Here is a 10739-nt window from a genome sequence, read left to right as displayed (position 1 = left end):
ACCTCTAAAATTGAAACACAAAGAACCAACTCTATTTAAAATTCCAAGAGCTTTCCAAAAATATAAATTTTTCCAAAAAATGTGCTGATTTATGCCTGAAAATTATTTTTTATGAAAAATGAAGAAAATATCATAAAAGCTTGAAAATGTTTTGGAAAAGTCTGAAAATTGGACCAAGCTTCTTGGATATATCGCCGCCATGCAAAAAAAAATTCAAATCAATATACACATCTGTTTGAAAGATATGAGCAAATCTTTCAAATCCAGGGTTTCTTTGAGTCTACAAACAGATCTGCACAAAAACCAGCAAGCAAAGGTGGGTTGCCCCACGGTGGGCGCCAAAAATGTATGCCTAAAATGTGAGCACACTTCTATGAATCATTATATTCAAGATTACTCAAGAATGAGGTCTCAAATGGTGACTCATAGCTCTCTAGTCATGGAGTGCAAGAGTTTTGCAATGGAGGCCCTCAGTTTGACCTAGTTCATGCTCATGCAAGTACACCATGAAATGAGAGATTCAAAGATCCAAAATGCATGCAAATGGAGATGAAAACTAATCTATATGATAACAATGCAAGAAACTTGCAAAATCTAATCTATGAAAGCAAGATCTAATCTTATGAAAGCAAATATGACTCTAAACTAACATGCAAATGCAATGATAAAAGCCCATGATGAAAGCCATGGGTGCAAGAGAGAATGAGACAAGAAGATAGAAGTTCTCCACAAAAAGCTTTAGCATTCAAAAACTCCTTCTTCAAAAATTGCTCTCCAAACCTGCAGCATAACAATAACATCATCCCTCCCTAAAATCAGGAGAGGGCTCTCCCTTATAAAGGAAATTATAGAGGTGAGAGGCTTCTCACAACCAATATGGGATAATAGAGTTTGATCCATGTGAGACGAAATTCCACCAATGAGAAAAGAGGAGTGGTTGAGAAGAAAGTGAAAAGATAAGTCCCACTTAGAAATATGTGCATTTAAGTGTAGAAATTAAATAAAAGAATTTATTTTATTTCCCTTTCATCAACAAGAGATATTTAAGTGAGATTTTTATTTAATTAAAAGGAAGCAAGTTCTTTTAATTAAATAGGAGATATTTAATTAAATTAAAAGAGGGGTTTTTCTCTTAATTAATTAAATGCGGATGAATATTTAATTAAAAGAGAGGTTTCCTTTTAATTAAATGGGGACTTATTTTATTTAATTAAAAGAGGAGATTTTCTTTTAATTAAATAAGACTTAGGATAAAATGATCAACCTTAGAAATAAAATAATCAAATTTGATCAAGGAAATTGATTTGAATTGATTTAATAAAATATTGCAAACCATTGATTCAAGAAATTTGATAAATTGATAAATTGAATAATGGGGGCCCATAGTCTAGGTGACCATTTTAGGGTGTGTACAGGGATGATACGCTAAGAGAAGAATTTGCAGAATCCATGAAGGAGTTCAAAATATAGTCTATGATCATAGAAATAAAATTCTTCATTGGACTTCAGGGGTCCCAATTAAAGAGATGAGTCTTCATTAGACAAACTAAGTATGTGAAGGAGGTACTTCAAACATTTGGCATAGAGGAAGAAAACCTAGTAGGAACACCAATGGTTACCGATTGCAAATTGTCAAAGGAAGATGAAAGCCCTAAAGTGAACAAGACACTTTACTTGTCCATGATTGGAAAAATACAATATGGGGTTCACAATAGACCAAACATCGCACAAGAAGTTGGTATAGTGGCTAGATTCTCATCCAACCCGAAAGAGCCACACATGGTAGCTGTGAAGAAAATCTTCAGATATTTGAAGGGTGCTAAAGAGTATGGACTTTGGTATCCTCACAAAGGTTCAAATAAACTTAGTATCTTTAAAGATGTTGATTGGGAAGGGGACAAAGATGAAACAAAGAGCACAATTGGTGGTGCATTCTTTCTTGGAGGAAGGTTGGTAGCATGGACCAGCAAGAAGCATATTGTAGTCAACTGTTGAAGTAGAATATGAACTGCTACAACAATAAATTACACTTAGGTTGTCTAGATGAAACAACTATTTGAAGGAATTCAAGAGAAGGTGGAGGAACCAATAGTTATCAACTATGATAACACTAGTGCAATCAACATATCCAAAAACTAATTTATGCACTCAAAAACTAACCCTATATCTATCAAGTACCATTTTCTAAGGGAACAGGTGCAAGAAAAAGAGGCCAGGTTGGAATGTATCCCAACCAAGGAACAACTGGCAAGTATATTCACAAAGCCTCTTCAAAAGGATACATTTGAATATCTGAGAGAAAAGTTAACAGTCCTACCCCTACCTTGTCTGAACTAATGCCTTGATCAAGTGTGCATCAATCCACACTCAAAGAGGAGCTAGAGTTTAAAGGTGGATTGATGAATAAGAGGGACTACTCCATACGAGGAGCAGTCAAGCACAAGGAAAATGAAAATAAATTCACCTTTGGCATTGATGTTAAAGGGGAAGAAGTTCAAAACAAAGGAAGAAAATAAAGACGAAAGAAGTTGAGAGAAGAAGTAAGTGATCAAATGCATGAAAATAAATTATCTCAGGGGGAGACAATGAAAGAAGGAAAGAAGAATACAAGTGTGTTCAAATGATTAAGTGTTGCCATCAATGCCAAAGGGGGAGATTGTTGGCCTAAGTGTTGTAATCTAACTAGTAAATAGACCAGTAGACTTAGTCATTTAAAGGTGTTGTCTTTTTTGGCAACACATATGAAGAGAACTTGACTAGTCATAAGGGAGAATCGATAAGGCATGAAAATGTGCATCTCTAACTCACAACTTAAAAATCCAAGTCAGAGAAGATAGAGAGGCCAAAGTATGATGATACACCTAGGAAAAAAATGCTAAGTAAAGTAAGTGGGCATGATAGATAGCCAAGAGAAAGGAATAATGAACATGTCAACAAGAAGATCTAGCTTGGACATCATGAAGGATGTCAAGCAAGAAACTTGTGACTGTTTAGTTATGCAGAGGGTAAGAGTGCATGTTACATTACATTAAATGATGTTAAAAATGAAGATCGAGGAGAAGTTGGAAGAATTTGAACTTGAATTCTTCCTAGCAAGTATGGACCGCCAAGGGCATGTGACACTCGTGACTTTTGTACAAACACACTACTTCTGACAAAAGTAGTGCATGTACTACAATGGGAAGCAATGCTAGTAGTAGGGGTGATAATTCAAAATTTGAATTTAAAGTCTAAGACTTCTAAGTGAAGTATAAAATAAGAAAGATAGGAGGAGAAAATACTAGATTGCCTAGTGTTTAGCCATAGTGCCGAGAAGAGTTGAACTAAAAGGAATCTTAAGAGAAGAAAAGTGAAAAGAGAAGTCATTCTCAACAAGTTACTGAGCTTTGGAAAGCTTAAGAGGGCTTCCACCATGAAACAACATAAGGAGATCGTGTGCAAGAGCTAGAAGAGCCAAGCACACTAGCAATCAAAATTTGATGGTTGTAGAGCCAAGAGAAGGAAAAGTATAGTTGCAGATTGGTCAAGAGAGTAAATCAAAGATATACATTAGTCTAAGTTAAATAGCTAAACTATTAGATCACTTTCCTAATTTTTACTTACCTTTGCAATAGTAAATCCAAGGTATGAGGCAGGGAGGTAGCAGGACATAGGAAAGATATTTTTGCTATCTTCTACATGTTCATTAGTGGTGAGGTCTAGGGTTTCTATGCCTATTCTCAATGAGACATGGTAGAGATAGTGCTATTATAGGTTGTATATTTATAAGTTTGTGACTTGTCACTTCCCTCCAAATCACTCAACTCTCTCTCTCTCTCCCTCTCTCTCTCTCTCTCTCTCTCTCTCTCTCTCTCTCTCTCTCTCTCTCTCTCTCTCTCTCACCAATCCTATTAGATTAGTGGGGGCTTCACCAACCTCCATTTTAAAATCCACCATGTAGACTTGGGCTCGATTTTGGGTTTGTTAAGGGTCTTGGTCTTGGAGGGGCCTACAAGAGTCTTTTAATTCTTTTAATTATTTTTATGAGGGGATTTTGACATAGGAGAATCACAAGGGGAAGGACTTCATCTTCCCCAGAAGGCCAACAATGGTTTCCTAGGTAAGGGACAAGGAGGAAGGGACACCTTGAATGGAGATGGCTATGAAAGGACAAATGACTCAACATAAGTTATATAGTAAAAGAATAAGCCTTGGTGAAAAATAACATGTTTTTCCTTGGTTTCTACATTCCCTAATATCCTTAACAATCAGCTAAAGAGAGTGGAGCAAATAGAATGTAAACGAAATTAAATCATTGTGAAAGAAGTGATTAAGTAGAGGAAAATTATAATAGTAATAAATACCAAAATGTCCTCCTAGAGTAAAAAATTTCATTATCACAACACACACTTGATCCTAAGGTTTAAGAAGCACCTCACTGTTGAAACCCCCCCATAGTTTAAGAAGTCCCCCACCCCTACAAAAGAAGTGGTTTAAGCTAGTCTCATCACTGACTCTTCTAGCCTTCTTCCATTTTCACCCTTCCATAGATAGTCCCATGGCCTAAGCAATAACTTCCTTATTAACTTCAAAAGTAATTTTGCACGTGGTCACTTTCCTTTTATCCTAGTTGTTCACAAATTGAAGAGAGAGACTTTCATCAAACCTTGTCATGGCCTCCATGAATGGGACAAATTCAACTTCGTCAATAGCCATCCACCCCCTAGGGTTTGTGAGAATGGTGTCTTCAATTTTATCCACCTTCACTCTGACTTTGACCCCAACCATATCCAAACTCGCCAAACTATTCACCACCAAATTGCTTTCAGTACTAATGCAAAATAAATTGTAGAGCCAAATATTGTTGTAACGATGGGTGAAAATAACAATGAACTTTGCCATAAAATGCCATTAGTGGTCGTAATTATTTTCCAGAATGACCCTTCCCAAGGAAAGTACAAGCTAGCTCCACAAAGTGTGTGGAGGCTCATTCTTTATTATTACAACTTTATTAAAAATCAACCTCCAATGGAAGAATTAAGAAATCCACCATTTGTTACCCACAATAATTATCAACCGCCTCATCCCAATAAATTATGGGATTACAAACCCCTCCATCCAACTCATGAAAATCCCCAAGATGCCAAGTTAAATCCCAGTCATTAGTAAACGAGAGAGAATGTAATCCACATTCACCCACATCATTATAATTATAATTTAAATTTAAAGTTAAAATTACCATCTTATAGCATCTTTCAGCAACTCTAATCAATGTTGACGTACTTCAGCAAAATATGTTTATAATCCGAGGCAGATGAACGGCATTTATGAGAGATGGGATAATGAATTCACATTGTCATAGCTGACGGCATTACCATGACGTCCCAACAATTCTCCATTTCATCTCTACAAATGATTTAACTTTTCAAGAATACTGTAAATATTTAATGAAACGAGAAACTGCAGTTGCACAGTTAAAATTGGGTATAAAATGTAATATATTTTATTATTTCAAATAGGGGCAAATATTTGGAAAATTCTACAGTGTTATAATATAATTTAAAATAAAATATATTCTATGATTGAAATACAATTCTCTTATTTTCACAGTTTTTGTTATTTAATTTGATAAAGTTATTTAATTTTTTAAAAGAAATTGTTGTTAAAATATTAATTTTTTTTTTTTGATGAATAGTTCATTTTTATTAATAAACTAATATACTTGTTACATATTCACAAAAAAGGGTTAGGAGATACAAGATCGGCTCGTTATCAATTTTAGATCATACAAAGTCATCTCTTTAAAATATCTAAATAGTATGTATAACTTTATGTTTCATAGATAAATGTAATCAGATAACTAAACAATTCATACACATAACAATATCTCTTTGTTTAACATGCTTACACATACATTTTTTTTAACATTTGAATAATTCTACTCACCACACATGCGACCTTCAATTAACAATTTTAAAGGAGTCCCAAATCTGATAAGAGTGGTACCAATGGCTGATTTTTTTAAGCTCTCTTGGTTGATATTAACATTATAACCGTTAGGACATTTGTTCACAAGTAATAATAATTTTTAGTGAACAATTAATAGTACACCTTTAAGAAAGTATAGAAATACACTTTAAATTGATCACAATAATTATAAACTCATATGCAAAGATAATAACAAAAAATACTAGAAATTCAACAAATGCCTTAAATTAAAATATCTGAAATGATGCAATACACGAAATTGTGATAAAATCATTCATATATTTAATCTAAATATTAATGTTTAATTAATTGTCATAAAATCACATAGTTAAATCCTAATAGCAATATCACAATGTTGTATATAACCTAAACATTTATACACTCTTTTCTTCTCATCATGCAAATCACAGTGATCCAATTTAAGTACCTCTGTCTACTTCACAATTTTTTTAAAAACAAACACATCAGAAACAATCCAATCAATTCATAAACGTACCTGACTGCCAAATTATCAAATGATTAATAACTAATAAATATGAAAGGACAAAATGTGTCTCTTCATGAGGGGCACTGGCAGTAGTTGCTGTGTACATTCGCCACCTGCTGCTCATTTAGCCCGTATTTCCATTTCCAAACACCCATCTAAATAATGACAAACTGCAAAATTACTATTCATTCAACGTCATAGCTCCCACAAGTAATTTGCTCGGCTAAATTTATCCATTTATGAATTTTAAATTTATAGTAATGTTCTTTATCATTGAGTATATATAGAGAATATAAAAAGGGTTATATACATAACTTTCATGTTCTTTATTTGTTCTGATTAGAATATCTTATATGTAATAATTTTTTTATATAATGTTACACGATAGCTTTTAACAATTAATATTCTAATTATAATCAGGGAGGGGACCCAATTTCTAAGTATGTTTTAATGGTTGTGATAGTAGTTGTTCATTTAATATCTTCAATTATTGATTTAGTACTTACACTAGTTGATTTAATGTCGAATTTTTTTACAGTGTTGCATTAATAATTATGACTTCAAGTTGTTGTTGTTGATGATGACCATCCAAAATTGAATTAAATGTATATTTATTTTGAAAAGCAACCAATCATGTTATACCATGTCAATTGCACAAGTATGGGTATCCCTTTTGCACGACCATTGGTCTCACTTTTTGAGAGGGATTGTTTTGGACACCTTAGAAAATGACATATTAATGCGGTATCATATTTGATGGTACGACCTTGAAACTTTAGTTGTAAGAAGATGACTCACCAAGCTATGAAAAATTGAAAGTGTATTGAGATTTTCACTTAGGATTTTGAGAAGCTTGAAGTTAAGGTGCTCAACTAGTGGGTACATACCCCTATTATCCATCTCTAGAATATTGGTACAATTTCATCACCTCGTATTAGATGTACAAGTGGAGGCTTGACCTAGGTCATTATCATAGATCTAGATGTCAAACATGTAGCTTTATCATTTAAAAGTAAATACAATGCAATACTCTTAACCCAAAAAATAAAAAATATTTTAGATTTCAACTTTGATTTATAATGTTAAATGCTACATTATAGGTTAATGAAATATTTAAAGAACACCATTAAATTGATTTTTTAAACATATGAAACTTCGAAACTTGATTTATAACAACAAATCAAGTTGTAGCATCACACACTAAAGATTTATACAAACTCGCCGATAATATCAAAACTAGACTATGTGATTTACTCCAACCATCACCAAATGAAATAGTCTGCTCACAAAATGAAAATAGTATTAGGATTGTCTAAAATCTCAACAACCATGGAATACTATGTGATATCAAGAAAAATCAAAACTAATAGAAAAACACAAAACTATGCTTGATGAACTCCCAAAGAACACATGAAGAAAGAACACTTACTAAAATGGGAAAACATAACGAAATTCAAAGTGCCTTTAGCACAAATGGAATAAATGAATGAAAATGACATTTGTAATCAAGTAGTTTTCATCCTTTGATCACTCAAGAAAAATGGGTTTTAATATACAAGCCTTCTCGTTTAATAAGGTTTTGTCCATTGAAGAAGTTGTTTGCGAATATGAAAAAAATGATAAAAGAGAGAAGAAATTGCACGTCTCCAATGGACCCAAACATGATATTTATATTGATCAATAAATGTCTAAGACCTCAACATATAATAACCAAATGGAAAGGATGATTATTGAGTCTCTCCAAGTCTCTCCAATTGTAATAATCAATTATTTTACGCACTTTATTTTTTATTATCACCAAAGGGCATGATTTCCAACCCCTCAAAATTGGCCTTATGAGAAGTTATTTTGGTAAGAATTTACAAATAGGAATAATCCAAGATATTAAGGCCAATGCAATTTTTGCTATGAAGACAAATTGGCATTTTAAAAAATGTCATTTCAAACCCACTTGTGTGAAGTACCATGTTTGAACAAAGACTCCTTTAGGCTTTGCGTGAACAACCCCATGTGGGGTATTTTTGGAGGGGTGTTTGTCCAAAGTGGGGGTACTCAAGCGAACACTTTCTGTAGTGCCTCTCCCATTTGATTTTTGTAAGTCATCATGGTGGATGCAACTTTGATGCTGTTACTTTTTGAGTGATCATTATTGGGACCCATGAGTGGTTTATACCTTTGGGTTGATTTAACTTGATTATGCTTTCTACATGATTTATAAGATTATGATGTATTTTGATGATTTCATTAAGATTTGTGTCAGTGGTGACTTGGATCAATATTGATGGAGGAGCATCTAGTGGTGTAAGGACAATCTTGTATCCCCCCAAAAAAATGCTTAGCATTAGTTTTTGTTTAATGTGTTTTCATTTTTGGATACCCATTTCAGTCAAATAGAGATTCCAACTCCCATAGTTCCACTATTGGTTTTCTAGGTTAGAGTTTTTGAGCACCTTGGAATATGTGCCAATGTAGAAAATAGTTTATTTTGAAATTGAGCCATAATTATGATGATTTAAAGGGTGTAAGTTTGAGGGATGATTATAATTGTAATTTAAAGCACTCCATAAAAGGAATCAGGTCAAAAGGCTTTACAGTTTGAAAGTTATTGTAGTTTTAAGTTGCCTAGAGACCCCCTATGAGCACCTCAAAGTCAGATTTGAGGCACTAAATAGTCTCGTACGGACCCAAAAAATGGTAGAAAAAAAAGTTGGCCCATAGGGATATAGATTGCTTAGAGAGATTTCTAAAAATGTAAATGGTTCATCAATCGAAGTCTTGGATCAAAAGTTATGCTTCCCAAAAGTTGGACTACCATTTCTGAATTCTTCTAATTTTACACTACCTTCTGACGAGTTTTCTAGAACCTTCTATTTTGGCAATGGATGCCAAATGACATATTCTAAAATGTATTCCTAACCCTAAACCTAATTCAAGTTACTTAAGAATATTTTTGGCATTGTAAATGCAGTTTTTGGTGGAGTTTGGGAGAAGGTACTATAAGAAGGGTTTTCTCCAGAATCTGATAACATGTAAGCCCATAGGGCATGTCATGGAGTCTATCTTTATTGTATTGAGTGTAATAGCATATCACTTCTGATAACGATATTTCCCTTTTCCTATTGTGTTCATTTTTTCTTGGGTTGTGCCCTCATCAAGTGGTATCCGAGTGAGTTTTCTTGAGTGTGTAGACAGAGTGCCAACTGTAAGGCAGTTTACACCAGGACTATGTGGTTGTGGGATTTAATATAGCGAGAAGATGCCTGCAAGAATAGAACATAGTGGAAGGGTTGGAGTTGTTCCTCCTGAGGTTAGAGCCCTTCAGAGACAAGTTCAAGCATTACAAGAGGAGATCTGTAGAGGGATGAATATTGTCATAGGTGACTAAAGTGAGGAGGAACATGAAGAAGAAGGAAATATTGTGCAGGAAGGAAAAGGAGGCAAAGAAGTCCTAAAATAGGAAGAGGAAAAGCTTTTTAGGGCCATTGCCAAGCTGGAAAAAGAAGTAAAATTGATGTCAGTGTCTTTTCAGGAAATCTAAACCTGGATGAGTTAATTGATTGGATCAATGAGATAGAGGAATATTTTGAGTATGAGGATATCAGAGACATTGGTAGGGTTAAGTTAGCGAAGGCCAAAATGAAAGGCCATGCCAAAATTTTGTGGCAAGAGGTTCAGTTGGAAAGAAATAGAAGAGGAAAGGAGAAAATCACAAGATGGGATCACATGGTGGAAAAACTAAAGAAGTAGTTCATTCCTGTTGATTACGAGCTTGATTTGTTAAAGAACATGCAAGGGTTAAAGAAAGTAGGAAAATCTATCCAAGAATACATAGAGGAATTTTATCGAGTCCTTATTAGGGTGAGGCATGTAAAAGCAAAACAAGGAGAAGGTTGCTCATTAGCTTAATGGGTTAAGGCCCAACATTGAGGAGGAGTTAGGTCTAGTTAGAATGACTAACATTGAAGAGTCATATCAGCTTTCCTTGCGAGTTGAGGAGAATCTAAACAAAAAGTTTGATGGGAGGAAAAGAGGGCACAATCAAGGAGGAAGGGGCAATGACAGGTCATTTGGAGGCTGAAATGAGAACCAAAATAAAAATGAAGATGTGGGTACTAGCCGAAACAAGAGGAATGAGGGTTTCAAGCGCTCCTACGATAAAATTTTTTGGAGATTAGAGAGGAAGAGGTAGAGGATGTGGATAAGGTTTAGGAAGAGGAGGCTTTCATGGTACCTATTTTCATTACAATGAAGAAGGTCATCGTGCCTATGAATGCCCTCAATGCCA

Source organism: Cupressus sempervirens, chromosome 2 (assembly GCF_028749045.1).
Source record: "Cupressus sempervirens isolate cs-2001-9-10 chromosome 2, ASM2874904v1, whole genome shotgun sequence".
NCBI lineage: Eukaryota > Viridiplantae > Streptophyta > Pinopsida > Cupressales > Cupressaceae > Cupressus > Cupressus sempervirens.
The sequence above is the reverse complement of the archived record's forward strand: the minus strand, read 5'-3'. Positions refer to the sequence as shown.